We start from the raw sequence: 19,293 nt of genomic DNA, 5'->3' as shown, positions 1-19,293 counted from the left end.
AAATAACAAAAGCAGAAGAGAAAAAAGCTTTTATCTAAGCAATTTATGTAAGGTCATGCAAAATATATTGGAGCTAAAGGAGAAGGGGCATCTTTGTTGGCATTCAGTGGAGTAAGGGGTTTGGTTTTTTAAACCTGTTACAACAGGGTAAAGACACATTTTGTGTCTTTACCAGACATTTTGTGTCTTTACTAGTGAGTCGGTAGTTGTTCAGCATTAACTGGTATAGTCAACCTAATGGTCAGAAAGAAAAATGGCATTTTCCTAATAACTACTATTTATTGAGCACCGACTATGTGTCAGGCCATATATTAGTCATTTTATATTTAATCCTTATTTAATCCTTCTCACAACTCTGTTACTTGCATCTTGGTGGGAAAGTGTTATTTAGAACAGGTTAAGTTACTTGCCCCCAAATCACGTAGATAATAATTTAGAGTAGTGCTAGAATTCAAACCTAGATCTTTGTGACTTCAAAAACTGTGCTTTTCCAATACACTAACTCCCACCCCCCACGCTTTCATATTTGGAATAAAAATACTGAGATTACGGAGGTATCTGCCATTGAGTTTCCCCCATCTGAGATATGCCAAACATTAATAGTACTGGGCCTCGCAGAGAACTTACAAGTGTAACTTAAGAACCATACCCCATAAACTGTGTTTTAAATATATTTGATCAATCACTATTTTACGTTTAACGTCAAAGAAAATGCCTTATTTAATATTAAGGTAAAAATTAATTTAGATCTTTTTTACATTAACTATCTTTTATGAACCACCTTAGTGGTCATTTGTAACTCTAATGTTCTAAAATATGCATGTGATTCCATGATACAAGTGAACAATATGCCATGTATCTCAGGGAATTTAGACAGTAATTAATAGTTTGAGGTATTCCAAAGGGGACATTAGGTTGGCTGTTACTTGAAGCTGTCAGTGTCTTGTTAAATTCTCACAAACATCATTTTTCTCAAATAAATTCATAGGACTGAGTTTTGAACTTAAAGATTTTTAAGCAGTGGGAGTTTTGAGCCTGAAATAATGCCTTAACCATGTTTTCCCTAGCTTTTCCAGTGGGAGAACATTCTATTTGAGAGTACAGAGAAGTAAAATAGGAATTGAATAGTTTTTAGGTTCTTGGATTTCTTCTGTACAGGCAAATCAACTTTTTTGATGCACAGTACCTGCTCCTTCTCCTAGATCTGTTTATTTTGACAAAGCGTGTTCTTTCATTGCTATGCTCTAATTATGAGTAAGTCACTGTGAAGTTCTGGTTTATTCGACTAAGGACTTTTGACAGTAGAGAAATTCCTCAAGTCTTGGCTGAGGCACATTTCATCACTGTCTTTATTCTGTTAGCCTGAGAAGTGTACTTGGTATTTAGAAGGTGACATTGAACTTTTCTAAGTAGAGGTAAGGCAACATGTTTGGGAATTAAAGAAGCTTTGCAAATAATCTCTTAAAATTTATAACACAGTCTCTACTTTGTAAGAACATAAATAGGTAGATTTTTAAACATTTGAATTATTTTTTAAGATAGAGTCACTGTACTGAGGAATACGTAAAACTTGGGTTTTAGAAACTTGACGTTTGGAAGAGAAGTGTTGACTAAATTCAAACAGCTAGAAAATACACAGGGTACATTAATCTAGCTTGTACAGAACACAGTTTCTCTGATTCCGTCTCATTACAGTATTTGTCCTTTATGAGTTATTTTGAGTGTTATTGCCTCTTAGCTTAAGAAAATAAAATTTCCCCAGAAATAGGATTATTTTATAAGTTTTATATAAAAAGTAGATAAAAGATTTGTTCATTAATGTCTAGACCATAAGTTCCCGAGAACAAGATTGTGACTTTATTGTTCACCTCTATATTTTCAGCACCTGGGACTATGCCTGGCACATAAGGATGCTCAGTAAATATTTAATGAATGAATCGAAACTTAAATAACTTTAAGTATATTATATACAGAGCGACACCTACTGGTATAATGTGAGACTGCTAACGAGTACCTCTGTTCAAGACACTCACGTGTGTCTACCCTGAGAGACAGTCCTTCTACAGCTGTATCTTGGTCTAGTATTCAAAGATAAATAAGTGACTTTCTGTCTTTAAATGGGATTAGAAAACGCTTCATTAACATATATGTGCAACAAGGAATTTAGGCATTAGGGCTCTTGGATTATAAATAAACTGGTGTGCATTCAGAAGCAAGGATGAAATGGTAAGGCTAGTGAAGGCCCTCCAAATCATATCATATAAAGAACAGTGAAAAATGAGCCATGATAAACTTGGTAAAAACATGTGTAATCTTCATATTTACACATGGATATCCAGTTTAGAGGGACTATACAATGTTTTTTTCAAATCTTGAGGGTAAAAGGGGATATTAATTATGCCAGAACAATATCTTGGGCAAATCAGGATGTCTAGTTTTCCTAGGAGAAAGGTAGTAAGGGATAAGACTTACTTGTTAATTTCCTTATAGGCTAAAACTAGAAGTAAATGAGTGTAAGTTGTCAAAATTTTGGTTAATGATTAGAGATACCTTTCAAGAATTAGGATTGACCAAAGAAGGACTGGATTCCTTCATACCTTATTTATTTCACATCATTAGAGGTATTCAAGCAAAGGCTGAAGAATCATTGGTCGGGATGTTGTAGAAGAATTAAAGCATTGGATGGATTTTTACCTTATGTAGCTTTTAAAGATTTCTTTTAGCCCCCAGATTCATTTACACATAATCTTCATGTAGTAATAGCAGGGGAAAGTAGAGAATAGTGGAAAACCATACTCAGATGAGAATGATGGGTTGCTGTTGTTTTCATATAAGTTTGTGCATGTGTGGGTGCAACCTTGGTGTTTGTGTGTGTCAGATATGAATATACAGAGGCAGTATATGTTTGAGTGTATAAGGATGTTTGTATATAGGTAATTTGCAATTGAGTTTGAAGTTTGAATTGGTAGTTTGACTGGTGATAGGATGTCTAAGTGCTGGGAGACTTTCTGAGAAAGTTCACTATTGTATACTTATATATAAAAAGGTTAAAGGAGTCCATAGGGTAATAAACAGTAATGGACTGATGTCAGTTTCCCGGTTTTCATCGTGTGCTATAGCTGTATAAGATGTCACTGTTGGGAGAACCTGGGTAGAGGGTATATGGTGCTATTTTTACAACTTCCCGTGAGTTTTTAAAAAAAGAGTTAAAAGAATGTCTAAGAGGAACACTGATTTGAACCCTAGAGTAATGGTGCCAAGATGTGATCACCTCATGTCGCGTTAATGCTCCTGGTTTGTGTATAGCCAGAGAGTCATCCAGCATGTGGGTGTGTGTATAAGTGTTCACAGGGTTAACCAGTGAGGATGGTGTGGCTGGAGTGCCAGAATTCATTGCTACTCCTTGAAAAACCACTTCACTGGGGTGCTATGTAAGTCATTGTTATAAGAAATGCGACATATTTTGTAAACCTGTCACTATTTATTATTTCAAGTGCCTTGGCATTTTGTAATCAGGATAGCTTCCCAATTTTGTCTGATGCTTGCCAGGCAGAATTCTTAGGTTGATGTGCTATTGGAAAAACATTGGAGTTTCTATTGTGTATCTAAAATATGATTGAGAAAATTTGTGGAGATTGTTCAAATTGAGTAGATGTTGAGAGGTTTGCACTTATTTTTTTAAGGTTCCTAAGTAGGATTCTCTATGATGACATGGAAAAACTGTTGTCATTGGGCACCCATAAGCATCTGTATTTGGATATCTGCTCATTGAGGGGACACTGAATGGAACTGGATTAATAAGAATCTGTCCTTTATCTAAACAGCATGGTGAAAATATTACCTCGTATCTTTGATACGGTATCAAATGACAGGTGTTGACTTTTGCTTTTGGAAAAATGGAGTTAAAGTCCTTTTCCCTCTTCTTTCTGCTAAATACAACTAAAAACTCTGGACATTACATAGAAAACAAACATCAGAAGACACTGAAAAGTAGAGAGCAGAGGGAGACTGGCCGGTGACCATGGGACCCAGTGGGCTGTGTGGTGAGGAATCCCTGCATTTTCTTTGGCCTCACATATTCCAGGCTGGATGTTGGAGAAATGGGCAGCTTGGAAAAGCCAACAGGCACAAACCAAAATAACAAACTGAACAAAAGCCTGCTCTTTCTAGCCAAAGGACGAGGAAAGGGGCAGCTTAGGAAAACAAAAACTTTTGCACAGTAATTCCTGTACTCTGGCCAGACAGCACAGAGCAATGTTGGTTCTACCTCACCACCGCTAACGGGCTGTGGAAGCACCTAAGCTTTCATCCTTGCGAGGCTGGAACAAGGTGCTGCATCCCCGTTGGGATGGTATCTTGGGGAACCTGGACTTTTAGCCTCACCTGGTGGTAAAGAGGTTCCCTTTCTCTCCTCCCTGGGGAAGTGTCAGAGGAGGCCTGGTGGGGATTCTGGATTTGACCACTGCCCCGTGGTAATGAAGCCACACCCACCTGGTGTCATTGGAGGCTACGTGAGGAGCAGTAATGAAGCACCTTTTCCTTTCCCAGCCAGGGTGGCAGCAGCAGGGCCCTGAACTCCTTCCCCTACCCAGCAGTCACCAGGAGTCCCATTTTCCTCCCCTAGATATCAGTGAAGGTTGAATGGGGACCCTGAACTTCCATCTCTATCTGGGGGTAACAACCGATGATCCCTTTCCCTGTCAGAATGATGTCAGGGAGGACTGGCAAAATAAAACATTTAAATAAGATCCAGAGTCTCATAATATAATATTCAAAATGTCCAGGTTTCTATAGAAAATCATTGAGAAAATTCAATCAGCTAATACCAACACTGAGCTGACACAGTGCTAGAGTTACTGAAAAGGATTGTAAAACAGCCATCGTAAAAATGCTTCAGTGAACAATTATAGACATGCCTGAAACAAACAAAAAATAGAAAGTCTCAGCAAAGAAAGGAAAGATATAAAGATGAACCAAATAGAAATTTTGAAACCAAAAAATATGATAAGAGAGAAGTGGGGGGAAAAAACCTCATTAGGCTCAATAGAAGAATGGATAGAACAGAGAAAATAGTGAATTTGAATATAGAGCAATAGAAATTACCTAATCTGAAGAGAAAATAATCGGGAAAGGAAAAAAAAGAAAAGAACAGAGACTCAGGAACCTAAGAGACTAAAATCCCAAGTTCTAACATTCATGTCATTTGGGATCACAGATGAAGAGGAGGAAGAGCGTAGAGCTAAAAAGTAGTATTTGAAGGAATCATGACTGGACATAATCCAACAGATTGAAGAAGCTTAGCGAACCCTGAACAGTATAAATCCAAAGAAATCTACGGCAAGGCACCTCGTAGTAAAAGTTCTAAAAAGTGAAGATGAAGAAAATTTGAAAGCAAACACTACGCATGGGAGGAAAAGAGTTTGAATGACAATTTCTCATCAGAAACCATCAGCATCATAAGGATGGCACAACATTTTTTAAATGCTGAGAAATAATGGCACGGAGAAGAACCTTACAAACTCCTACGTGGGGATCTAGTGCAAGACCAGCAGCATTCTGGGAGCTCACGGGTGAAAGGGGGACTGATGTCTTCACCATTTTGGTATGCAGGTTTTCACGTACTGCTCCCGTTTCTAGTACCACCCTTCAATCCCACCTTCAGCTGTCTGATTTCACATCTTCAGAGAATGAACCGCTAGTCTTCTGCCAGGGAGGAGGAGGGCAGCTGTCCGGCTGGCTGTGCAGCAGCACAGAGTGTGTAGATGCTTTCTCAGTCCTGTTTTCAGGAGATAACCTGGTACCTCTCAGTTCTGGAGTTCTGCAGTAAGAACTGGCTTGCTGTTTTTAGACATACACTACCACACAGAGTTGCAAATTTTATTTTCTTGTGATGAGAACTTTTAAGATGTCCTCTCTTCGTGTCTTGGAAATACGCAATACGGTATCATTAACTGTAGTCCCCAAGTTGTACATCACATCCCCAGTTTTTATTTATCTTAAAACTGTAAGTTTGTACCTTTTGACCCATTTCACGGATTTTGCCCATCTCCCACCCCCAGCAACACTGATCTGTTCTCTGTATCTCCGAGTTCATTTTTTTTTAAGATTTCACATGTAAGTTATATTATACAGTATTTGTCTTTCTCTGACATATTTCACTTAGCATAATGAGAATCGCCTTGCTTTTTGTTGTTGTTTTTTTTGCCTATAGACATTTAGCATCTGTTTTCTGTCTACTAAAATGTTGCCATCTTTTCTCATCTTGTTTTCTTTGTAGTCATCTCTGTGTATCTTTTAAAAATTCTTGAATGTTTTTTAATGGGGTTTCTTTAAGGATTAGTCTATACTAAGAGAATGTTACATTTAACATATTATGTAGCCCTTTGAGCTTCATGGCATTCATAATTTTGATCAATATGTCTTCGTTGACCTTTTTCAAGTTAAATTTTTTTCAACAAAAGAGTCCTATAGGTGACATATAGCTAGAATAATTATTTCAGGTTGACCCAGTATCCTCTGGGTATTGTTAGTTATAGCTAACCCATCTTTCCTTGAACTGTTTCAAATTAAAATTTAGGCATCCCAAACTGTTTCTAAGTTTAAAGGTGTACACTATTTTCTTTATCTCTTTTTTAAGATGTACTATTATTTGCCTCTAGTCTGCTTTTTCTCTAGTTTATCATCAACACTGCTGCCAGAACAATTTTTAAAAATTAACTACACGTGATCATTCTAATACTAATAACCCTCTTAAAATCCTTTAATGCCTTCACATAGTTTTTTAGGATGACATTCAAACTTCTTAGCTAAGCCTACAAAGACCTTTGTGATCTATCTAGCCCCTATTTTTTCTATTGATTCTCAACTTACTCCTTCCCCTCTTCTCCCAGACCACACCACACATGCTGTCATGGTTACAGCCTTGTTGAAGCTGTAAGGTGTACAAGGTGTCATGTTTCACACATTATGTACCCCTCTACCTGGAGTTGACTCTTCCTTTTCTTCCTCACTTAATTGTTTCTTGTTCTTAATTATTGTCTCTTGGAAGTGTTCCTTGCTTACCTCCGCTGTCTGATTTAAATATCTTTTGCTGTGTCCTTTTCATGGCTTGAACTTACCTATGATAGCATCCATCCATATTGTATGGTAGCTTTTGACATTATTTCTGTGCCGCCTCCAACAAGCCTTCATATGCCTCAAATGACCCAAATGCTTTGGCACTGTATTTACAGACATCTGTTAGAAAATCCTGTGCTCAAGACATACGTCTTTGGAGAATAAGTCTCTATAACATGTCAAACACCAGCTTCATGACTATATCTTATTCAATTTTATATTCTTGGCATTTAGCATAGTGATTTACAAATAGTAGATACTATTTGTATCTAGTGTTGAAAAAAAATGAATGATACCTACCTACTCACATTACCCCCCAAAAGGTAGGACCCATTTATTCTAATTGGCCTGCCTCCTCACCATTTCTCTGCATGTCTTTTCCATTCCTGTTTTCTCATTCATTCATTCAGTAAATATTTATTGAGTTTCTGCTACGTGTCAGGGGTGGTATTAGCCACTAGAGATAGAATGGTGAATAAGACAACACCTCATCTCTACCCTCTTAGAGCTTGTAATCGAGTGGGAAATATAAAAAAAATGAACTGGACTTGACAGTACAGTGTGAAAGTTCTTTGGGTGAAGGAAGTGCACTATTGTGAGAACATGTAGGAGGGACACCTCGCCTGGGATTCTGCTGAGGCTTCTTAGAGCACACAGAGCAAAGACGTGAGGGGGGAGTAGGACTTAGCTCACAGAACAGTGTTCCAGGCTGAAGGTGTGGGAGGCTCGGGGACCATGCCTTCTCTCTAGCTTCTTCGACTCTAAAATCTTCCTTCTTGCCCACCCATATTTAGTCCATTCTTCAAGACAGCTGACAGCTTACCTCCTCCTTAACTCTAACACTCATCTTTCCTTTCTTTGAATGAAGTGTAGCATTCAATTGTGTATTATTTTCACTCATATTATTTTAGCTGCCTTAAATATATTGTTAACCTGTCCTGGAGGGCAGGAACTGTATCTCGTATTCCTTTTTATTTTCTCTGATGATGCCTAATTGAATAGAATGCTGTCCATGCAGTAAGAATTCAGTAAGTGCTTGCTGAATAGTTGTGAAGAGAACAAAGGGACGATATACAGGTTTTAAGATTCCAAATACTCTTGAGTCTGCTCCTCAAAATATACTACACCTGGAGGATCAGAACAAGAGGGTAGTTTGAACTGAAAACTGTCAGAACATTCCTCCTCCTTCCCTTCCACCTTCTCTCATGGAGTATAGCTATAGATTATTGACAGGGCACTTTGTTGCAGTCAGTGAAATTGTCAATTTGAGAATGAGGGTTGTGCCTTGGTGTTTCATATATGCTTTAAAATGTTTTCGAATTTTTCAGTACATGAACACATTGTATTCTTACACTAAATAAATTTTCTAGGTCAGATTAAATCGTTGTTAACTTCTAATCATTACCAGAAGTTCAGATCCATCTGCTGTAAAAGTACAAAACTCATTAAAAGCATTAAAAACTAATAGCTTCCTTGCCCTTGAAGCATTTTCTTCTGAATTGTAATCAGGCTACCTTTGACTTTGGCAACTTAATTGAATATGTATTGATTGACTTGAAGATGTAGCCTCTGTATCCATCATCATTATTAAATAGCATTTATTAACTGTCTCAAGTATACACTACTAATTCTGAACACTATGTAAAAACTATGGACGTATTCCCTGCTTTTGGGAGATGTATGTCAGTTTTCAGGGCCTACAAATTGATTTGAACATATTTATAGAGCGCATCTAGAAGTAGAATGAAAATATTAAACCAGGGTATGAATAGACAGTTTATATCAGCACTAGAGTGTTAGGTTTTTCTAACAAATGCAAATAAGAAGGGATCTAAAGCTAAATATAGCAGACTGTACTTTTAATTGAATTAATTTCATCTAAATTTAACAGTGTTAAATCATTATCCCAAGTGACCTCCAGAATTCAAACCAGAGAAATTGTATAAATGGTTTCATTATGGAATTGAGTGGCATGAGCTGAACTTGGTCCTATACACCCAGAACTTCAGAGTTTTCATCTGTCTCTACTCTGTGTCCTTGGGCAAGTTGCTTCACAGAAACAGACAATCAAAACGAGAATGACAAAGGTGTAGAAATCTAGCTTTTAAAGCCTTTTTGGATCTGAGAAGAGCCTCCTAAGTGGATGTTTTTCCTAGCTCTTCCGCATTTCTGTTTTAAACCCAATTTTTCTTTTGTGTTCTGCCTTCTGCTGTATTTATACCCAGTTTTCTTACAAAGACACTCAATGTCCTTTGGAAGCAGGTTTTATGAAGTAATAAATGTATAGGCCTAGGATATGAAAATTATACAAAATGAAAGTCTTTTTTCGTATATACATGATATTTCTGTGATAACTTCATTGTTCACAAATCATTAACCTCACATGCTAGTCTGAGACATCATTGAGGAACAATAGCCCCACATTTACTGACATTGGTTAATAGGAATATAAGAAATTGCAAATTAATGTTTGTGGTTGAAATAATTACTTCTTGGACTATCTTCTGGAGAATAACATGTTTTTTGCATGGCAGGACTAGTTTTAGCTATTTGCCTCAAGATGAATAATCCAGAGGTTTGGCCAAGTGGCTTTTAGATGGGAAGTGGAGAAACATTTTTATCTACTGATCCTAATGTTAGTCTGTCAAAGAAAACAAACTTTGCCAATCATTTTTCAATGTCCCTTGGAGGAATGAAACAATGTAAGCTTTGAATTTTGAGTAAATTACCTCTATTTGCAAATCTGTTTCAGTACCACCAAAATATGTTTATTTTCTTTTTCTAATTGTATGATTCATAATATATTCATAACATCTTAGAAAATAAAGTTATTCTGGTAGCATTGACTCTATTTTTAGCTACCACAATGACAAACTACGATCCTTGGAAAGCAATCATCATAATTATTATTGAAGTTACTGAGTATGCAGAGCTGTAAATTGAGTTCACCTGGGGCATACACACACAGTACAGTATTGTTTTAGGTAATAGAGACTATACCTGGTTGCATTCAACAGGTTATATAGTTGTATTCAGTTTAAATAGAGGACAGGACAAACGGGATTCACGATGCCCTAATTTTAAATTATGACTACTTCCCTGTGGAACTCTTGAAGAACTTTAAAAAATCTGGATTAAGATTATAACTAATGCAAACTAAATGCATCTGTTGCTGTTACAAACCAAGAATAAGAAGGTACTTTTTGCATTCTTTTCTTAAAAAAATACTTTTATATTGATTTTTTTAGCTGCATTTAAAATACTAAAAAAACAAACAAACAAACAAAATCAAAGATGAAGCACAAGAAAATTACATATTAGTAAATTTCTTTTAAGTTGAATCTATGCCAGTTATTCAGTATTATAATGGAATATAGTCAGGTTCTTGAAGTTCTCTGTTTTTAGTATTTTAAAAGATACCACAGTATTTTTTTCTACTATATGAGATATTGTCGTCATTACCATAAATAAATGGCATTTTTGAGTACCCAGAAATCAGTTTTTAATTGGAATTTTGTGGATTTTGTAAAACCTCGTCTCATATTCCATTTTCCTTGGGTAACATTTGGATTGTGGGTGTGATGGTACCCAGAAAACAAACCTTTCAAAACAAAGTGCTTTATTTTGTGAGTATATAAAAAAAATATACCTTTGTTGTTATTCATAGACAGACTGATCGGCACACCTTAAATTTTCTATTTCATTTTATTCATTGTATGCTTATTTAGAATAAAATCATAGGTGATTTTAAACGTGACTCCATCCCCCGTCCCTCTTTAAAGAAAAATCATCCCATTTACTTAAAGTACTTGAGTAAATTCCATTAGAAGTAGTGTTTCTCTCGTCTTTTTGTTCAGCCGTTAGAATCCCCTGTGACCTTGGGCACATATTCTAAAGGGTGACTTGGTGGTTCATGATGTTCTGTTTCTTCTGGTAGCCTGCCTGTTGCCTGCCTCTGGGTTCGTCCTCCCCCTTATGCTGACTTAGGCAGTATCTCTTCAGTCTCTTATCTTGGGGCTTTGATGCATATGTTCTGAAGGTGGCTATAGCGACTTTGGGTAGCAGCAGATGGCAAACCTTCAGGCTGCCACCGGCTATACTGGTGTTAAGTTGCAAAGTTAACGTTTGATGAAGAATCAGTAGTGCATATGAAAGAGCTTTCACTGCTGAAATATCTTTTAATTAAAAAATTAGCATATTAAAACCTTTACAAATGTCTGGGCATTTAAAGAAATCTAAAATTAGTTGTTTTCTTATAGAGAAATTAGTTATTTGCCAACATAGTTTTGTGTTGTTTCTTCTTCCTAATGTCGTCCGTTTCCTCCTGTTCCTGCCCCAATTTGTCTGTAGTTACCACAGATCCTTAGATAACTTGAAATAGGGGATGTTTTTTAGGAGTTAAAGATGTTTGGATAAACATTTAAAGTATACTTTGAATTATGGTATTTTGGATTTTAGTAACTAGAAAGAAATATGCATCGTGAATACTACATATAAACAGACTGTAGATTCAGTCTGTTTCCGACCTTTGAAGATATTTCTTAGGTATATATAGAAGCCTGGAGAACTCAACCTGCCTCAAAGAGGTACATGTTTCTCTTTGTTCGGAGTTGGTTGGTGATTTTTTGATTGCCATCAATCCACAAAGTACTACCCTCTTTGGATTGTTTGTTCACTTCATGATAATGTGCCATGTTGAAAGTTCTAGCATAACTAAGACTGATGAAACTCCAAAGGACTTTTTTCTTTCTGTTTTCCTTTAAATCCTAGGAGTACCTTTTATGCTTTACTGAAAATAGATCTTTGGGAGTAGTAAATGAAAATATCCTTTAGATTAGAGGTTATAAGTACCCATGTCGAATTTTCCTCTGTATACTTCAGTTCTCATCAGTGAAACCTTTGTGTGTATATGACCACCAAGAACAGATTGGTCTCGTGGCAAAACATGAGAGAAGTGCCTCTACACAGTCTGTTCATGCTGACGCTCTTGATGCTGCAGCTTCTGACGGGCTAAAGCTGTAGGCTCAACATCTTCTGTTTTGGAGTTGCTGGGCAGTGGTACAGGGAACACTGCTAGGCTTCTGATGCCAAAGCAAGCGACAGTTAGACCCCAGTGGGGAGAATTGTTGGTAGTAAAGGTCACCTATTTCTTGTTTTCTGGTAGTTGAATTTTAGTCTTGTGAGAATAAGGTATGGAATGAACAACTAACAGTAGAAATACATTTGGAATATTATAAGCATACAAAATGAGATGGGTTTTTAGCAGTGAATATAAATAACATTTGAATATCACCATGTGGTCTTGGGGGGAAAGCAAAGATCTGCTGCTCTAGGTTTGTTGTTTAAATCCATTTCTGCGAGTAAGTAACATTACCAGCTCCTGCAATGCCGCCAAGATGAATTTAGTTTATAACTCACCTAATAATGGTTGTGAAGGGTGGACTATTTTAAGAGCATACAGTAAGTAAAATCTTACTCATCTGAAACTATGTCGAGAAAATCTGTCTCACTTGCAGAATTGGGCTTGTATATTTTCTCTGGCTTCCTTATGTTGCTCCCTTTCTTTTCTAGTATGTTATTTATGTGTGAACGCCCTGTAGTAAAACTTGCACGATTGAAGTTCAGATTGTATGTAGCAAATATGAATAGTACTGTGACACCACTAAGGGAAAGGCTGTGTTTGCTGAAGATAAGTAATTCCCCTCCCTCTGTAGACTTTTCTTAAACATTTTTCTAACTTTTATTACTTACTCTGGAGTCCTGTAAAGTCACAGGCACCAAAGTAGAGACAGATGTTCCCTTAAATTACCCAGGTAATCTTTCTTTTTAAAGGACTTGGAGCTGAAGTTATTTTTAGAGACTTACAGACTTTGAATGTCAACATTGAAATTAAATATCTAAAAAGATTCAAGAATGGGTGACACTTAATCTTCAGTGAAGGGAGCTGTCTCTACTTGCTTCTTCACCACAATCATTGTGTTTTTATAGTAGCACCTTTCTCTTTTCTCCAAATTTATTCATTTGCTTAAAAAATCATCATTTGATGCTTTCGATATACTCCCTCACTCTCCCTGTCTTTCGAGGTGGAACCTAGTTAAATATTAGACCTTCCCAATTATAATTAACAAACAGACCCAGACCTATAGTCAGTTGGAGCTTTTCCTACTGCTGTTAGGAAAGAAGAGTGGAGAAGTCTCAATGTGCTGTGGAACTGAAGAACAAATGAGGCTAATCCTTACGGGATAAGTTGTCTGCTTTTTTTCTCCCAGTGAGGAGCAGTCATTCTGTATATTATTACTACGGGCAAAGACGGAGTAATCTCTTCCGTTAGACCATATGTTAATATAGTGCTGATAAGCAAGCGTGAAAAATGAAAGGGAGAAATACATTAATTGTATTCTCTCAATAAGGTGTGCTATCCAAGATAATTATTTCATGACAGTTTTAGTTATAGTACTTGTTTTATTATGAAATAAAAGATGGTTTTAGGAGCCTTTTATTGGAAAGACAATTGTATCAAATTAGTACCAAATTAGATTTTTGTCTTCACAAAGGTGAGCAAACCCATGAGTAGTTTTTAAATTGATGTGTTCTAGTCCACAAATGAACAAATCCTGTTTGAGGGTTAAAGAAGCTATTATTTTGTCCTTTATGCTGACAGCTTCATTACAGATTGGTCTACTGTTGGCATTACAAAAATGTTTAGCTCCTTATGATCTTTGTGCGTGCAACTGTAATATTAATGCAGCTCCACAGCACTGTTCATTAAGAAATGACTTTAAATGAGGTTGAAGCGTGTACATGTGGAAAGACAGAGATGTTAAATGCAGTCGTTTCTCTTTGTATACAGCCGTATGGCTAATAATTTCCAAGTGGCTTAAGCTCCTGTTAGCAGGAGTGCTGGTGTGTTAAGAATGGCTCTATAAATAACTTTAAGAACTGAAGTTGAAGGTGCTTCTTTTAAAGACTATTGTTAACTAAACATTATTGCCAAACAGATGGAAAGCATTCAGCAGCCTGATGTTTTTTAGGTCTAATTATATTATCACCAGCCCTATACGGCTCAGTTGAAGAGGTGTATCCAGAGGCCAATTTATAATCATTTAGCCAACACCTGTTTGGGAGAAATTGACAGTCAAAGGGCACATTTTAAAAAAATCACATATGTTCTTGTGTTTATTGCCTCAATGTGAACATTGTCTAGCTGCAAACAAACTTGGTAGGAGAAGAAAGTAAAATGTAAACAAAGCAGCACTTCCCAGCCACGTTTATCGATCTTAATTTGGCCTTTTTATCTGATCCACTTCATGCTTCATGGTTAAGTGAGGCCAGCAAAGAGATGTAATTTCTGATTTATGCATGTATATTCTGTTCAGTCAATTAAGAGGCTTCTGGTAGGAACGAGAAGTTCGTTCCTTTGTACAGATTCCATACCTTTGACCGAGTGAAACGTTTTCAATTTCTTATAAATGAGATGTATCTTATTTAAATAGGATTGACATTCTGGTGAGTGGCTTAAAAGAGTCACACAACAAGTGAGATTTAAGGAACCCTAAATGTCTTCACAGGCTCAATCTTCAATTGAGTCCTTTTTTGGTGGAGAGAGGGCCCTGGTATCTCCTTTTGCTCTCATGGTGTGTTAATTTAACTATCAAGGTTCAAGTTCTTTAAATGTGTTTCCATGCCATGAAGGTTCAAGATTGGTGGCGCATGTAGCTAAAAGGAAATTATGGAGAGAATAGATCTACGTATCTGTTTTTTTGGCAGTCGTTTTATTAAAAGTGAGTGCTCTAATTTTTAAACAATTATTTTTTTCAGTTATAACTGACATTCAATATTATTTTGTATTAGTTTCAGGTATACGGCGTAGTGGTTAGACATTTACATAATTTATGCAGTGATCCCCTGATTAGTACCAACCCGGCATTATACATAGTTGTTGCAACATTATTAACTATATTTTCTGTGCTGTACTTTACATCTCCATGACTATTTTGAAGCTATCAATTTGTATTTCTTAATCCCTTCATCTATTTCACCCAGTTCCCCAACCCCTCTCCCCTCTGATAACCATCAATTTGTTCTATATATCTGTGAGTCTGTTTCTGTTTTGTTTATTTATTTTATTCTTCTGATTTCACATATAAATGAGATCATATGGTATTTGTCTTTCTCAGTCTGACTTATTTCACTTAGCATAATACCCTCTAGGTCGATCTATGTTGTCGCAAATGGTAAGATTTCATTATTTTTTATGGCCGAGTAACATTCCATTGTACAAATGTACCACATCTTTACCCAGTCGTCTTTTGATGGGCACTTGGGTTGCTTCCATATCTTGGCTATTGTAAATAGTGCTTCAGTGAACACAGGGGTGCATGTGTCTTTTCAAATTAGTATTTTTGATTTCTTTGGATAAATACCCAGAAGTGGAATTGCTGGGTCAGAAGGTAGTTCTATTTTTAATTTTTTTGAGGAACTTCCAAACTGTTTTCCATAGTGGATGCATCAATTTGCAATTCCACCAATAGTGCACGAGGGTTCTCTTTTCTCCACAGCCTTGCAAACACTTGATGTTTGTTGATTTATTGATGATAGCCATCCTGTCTATTCAGGTCCTCTGCCTATTTTTCAATTGGATTGTTTTTTTTTTTTGGTGGAGTTGTATGAGTTCTTTATAAATTTTGGATATTGACGCCTTATCAGATGTATCATTGGTGAATATCTTCTCCCATTCAGTAGACTGTCTTCATTTTGTTGGTGGTTTCCTTTGTTGCGCAAAAAACTATTTAGTTTGATGTAGTCCCATTTGTTTATTTTTTCTTTTGTTTCCCTTGTCCAAGGAGATAGATAAATCAGGAAAAGTATTACTAAGAGCAATGTCAGAGTTTACTGCCTATGTTTTCTAGGAGTTTTAAGTTTTTGGGGTCTTACATTTAAGTCTTTCATCCATTTTGAGTTGATTCTTGTATATGGTGTACCAACTCTTTCATTTTAGTATTTTTCCTTTTTCTGACATATTTCTCTGTTGAAAGATTTATGTATGTCACCTCCGTTTTCTTACCGTCCGTTACTAACTCAGAGGAGTCTGGCTTCTGTCCCGACCAATTCACTGCATAATGTGGTATTGAAAGTTACCAGTGGCTACCTAACTGCCCGAGGCAATACTCAGATCTCATTCCTTGTTCTTCATGGCTTCTCTTTGGTGTTTGGCATAGATGATTACTTTGATCTCAAGCATTCTTTTTCCCTGACATCTGAATTACTGTATTTTCTGGTTTTCTTCTTTCTGAACCACTATATTTTCTTTGCACTTTTTTCACTACAGTTTTGGTGGTTGTCTTACATACCTTCAATGTTCCAACTGCTTATAATTTTCAAAATTCAGACATAAATAGTATAGTTTTGCAGTTAAAGAGGAAGAACCATGTAACCAGACTGTTAGGGTTTTAATCTCACCTATACTGCTTTTTAGCTTTGTGGGCATGATCAAGCTAACAGTTTTATGTTTGCTTCCTCCTCTGTAAAACTGGTTAATAAAAGTATACCTACCTCATTGAATTGTTGAGAGCATGACATGATTTCATGCTTTAAAACCCAGCATAGTGCCTGGTATATGCAGTAAGCATTCCAGTTGTATTCTCATGTCTTTGTGGAGAATGCTCAATTGTAAATCTCTAGTCTCGACTTAATTTCTAAGCTCCATTCACCTATTACCATCTACTTTCCAAACTTTCATACCTGAATTCATTCACTTATATTTATTGAACATTTACTATGGGAGACACATGTGTTGGAAGAAATACAGTTTTTGCCATGTACAGTTTTCTCTTGCTGTCATAACAAGTTACCACAAACTTAGCAGCTTAAAACAACTAAATTTGTTATGTCACAGTTCTTCAGATTGGAGGTCGGCAGGGGTCACTTTGGGCTTAAATCCAGGTGCTGGCAGTGCTGCATTCCTTACTGGAGGCTCTGGGGGAAAAATTTTATTTTCAGGCTCATTCAGATGCTGGCTGAATTCTTCTTTTTTTTCTTTAGTGGTTGTAAGACTGAACTCTCTTCCTTGCCTGGCTTTCAGCAAATGGCTGGTCTTTGCTCCTAGAAGCTGCCTGTTCTTCTCATGCTTGCTGTGAGCTTCTAGAGGCTTCTCACTAGTGCTTACCTGTGGGCCTCTATATCAGAGCCAGCAACCGCGTACCCCTCTCATACCTTGAGTCTCTCGGATTTCCTCTTCTGTTGTGTCATTTCTGTACTTTCCACTTTTGGCCAGAGACAATTCTGTACTTTCAAAGGTTCATGTGATTTGATTGAGCCCACTCCGATAATCCAGGATAATCTGTTTTACGGTCTGGACCTTCATTACCTCTGCAAAGTCCTTTTTGTCAGTAACATCACATATTCACAGGTTCTGGATATTAAGGGATGAACGTCTTTGGCAACCATTATTCTGCCTACAACATAAAACCAAATTGGAGGGTTAGAAATGCTACAGTAGAAGTCGGTACTGTATACAAGTGGGAAAACAAAGGAAGAAAAGAATCAGTGTTACTGAGAGATAGACATTTGAGCTGAATGTGGAAAGATGAGCACTTGTTTGGTAAGTGGTGGGGGCGCATTTCAGGGAGACGCCGTAATAGTAGAGGTAGCAGTAATAATAACCAGCCATACCAAGCGCTTTTACAGGATTAGCTCACTAAAATTCTCACATATGGTAGGCACCATTATTATCTACCATTATAGCTTCTAGAGGTGAAGCTGTAATGTCTTCATAGTTAGAGTAGAAATGGTAAAAGATCTCATTGGGTAGTTGGAAGAATTAACTTTGATTACACGTGGCTAAAGCTTAATACATAGTAAACACTTAAAGCATGGTAGGTATGAGAGAGTGGAGGGTAGATAAGAAAAATACTCAGGAGGTAGAATTGACTGGACTTGGTCACTGCTCGTGAAGGTAGGGCACAGGAAATTCTTAGTGATGCATGGAACTTTGTGGTTTGGGGGCTTCCGTGGATGGTAGTGTTATTCAGTACTACAGGAGGAGCAACAGGATTTTGGTTTGTTTTCAGTAGGGGCAGGGCTTTGGGAAAAGGAAGAGGTGAGGTCAGGAGCTATCTGCGGGAATATTCAATTGAAATTAAATGGAGACATACACACTGTGTCAGATACTCAGAAGAGAGGTCAAAGGTGACAATGTGGCTATTACTTCAAATTCATCCTGTCTAAAATGGAATTTGCCATACTTTTCTCACAGTGACTCTCCATCTTAACTGGCCTGTTTCTTCTCACCATTCTTTATTTTCCTGAGCTTGACATCTTTTGTTTTCATCCTTGACTCCCAGTTCTCTGGAATTGGAGGAAAAACACCTCTGTATAGTGTTCGCAGATTTCTGGGGTGTAAAAGCTCCACCACCATAGCCCATTTCAGATGGTGGCTACTTTTGTGCTACATGGCAGAGTTTGAATTGCTGCAACAAAGACCGCATGGGCCTGCAAAGCCTAAAATATTTACTATCTGGATATTTATAGAAAAAGTTTGCCAACCTCTGATGTAATGTATGCAAAATAATAAAATATTAATATGGTAGGATAATTCCCCTTCTCTCCCATCCATCCAGATGGGTGAGGGTAATGGGTAGTTTGAGTGGACAGTGTGTGAGGTTATGAAAGGTCTTGAGATCATTTTTTGGACTAAGGCCTGTTTTCTGAATGAGTGGAGTGACGTGGTCTACTTGCGTTTGGAAAAGAAAACCATGGGGCAGACCATAGGGCAGCAAAGATGGAAGCAGAGAGAGCTGTTGGGAGGCCGTTGTGATGATTCAGGTGAGTCTTTGTTTGGATCAGGTAATAGTTGTAGAAATGGGGAGGCGAGTTCAGATTCTGGATACACTCTCAAGATAGAGCCGACAGGATTTGCTGATGGAAAAAGAGAAGTGCAGGATGAGTCCAGGATGGAGAAGTAGTACAAGAAGAATACCTTAGAGCCTGAGTTATTGAGATCACACCATAGCCAGTTGCTACGCAAGGGATTTTAGGAAGAAAATTGAGACTTCAGTATTTCCTGTAAAATGTCTTTTTACTTCTTAACCATAAATGTTTCATGAGGAAAAATTCTTTGTCTAAATAATTTTTCCTTTCCTTTTAAGAAATATATTTTAAAATAAATCTAGGAAACTC

At 37.1% G+C, this 19,293-nt stretch overlaps 1 protein-coding gene across 7 annotated transcripts in view; it reads left to right on the top strand.

Annotated features, from left to right (window-relative positions):
* RPS6KC1 (ribosomal protein S6 kinase C1) overlaps positions 1–19,293 on the top strand; it is a 138,366-nt gene that overhangs the window by 78,467 nt on the left and 40,606 nt on the right. The gene's annotated exons all lie outside the window — the stretch shown is intronic.

Source organism: Rhinolophus ferrumequinum, chromosome 22 (assembly GCF_004115265.2).
Source record: "Rhinolophus ferrumequinum isolate MPI-CBG mRhiFer1 chromosome 22, mRhiFer1_v1.p, whole genome shotgun sequence".
In the NCBI taxonomy this organism is placed as follows: Eukaryota; Metazoa; Chordata; class Mammalia; order Chiroptera; family Rhinolophidae; genus Rhinolophus; species Rhinolophus ferrumequinum.
The sequence above is the reverse complement of the archived record's forward strand: the minus strand, read 5'-3'. Positions and strand labels throughout refer to the sequence as shown.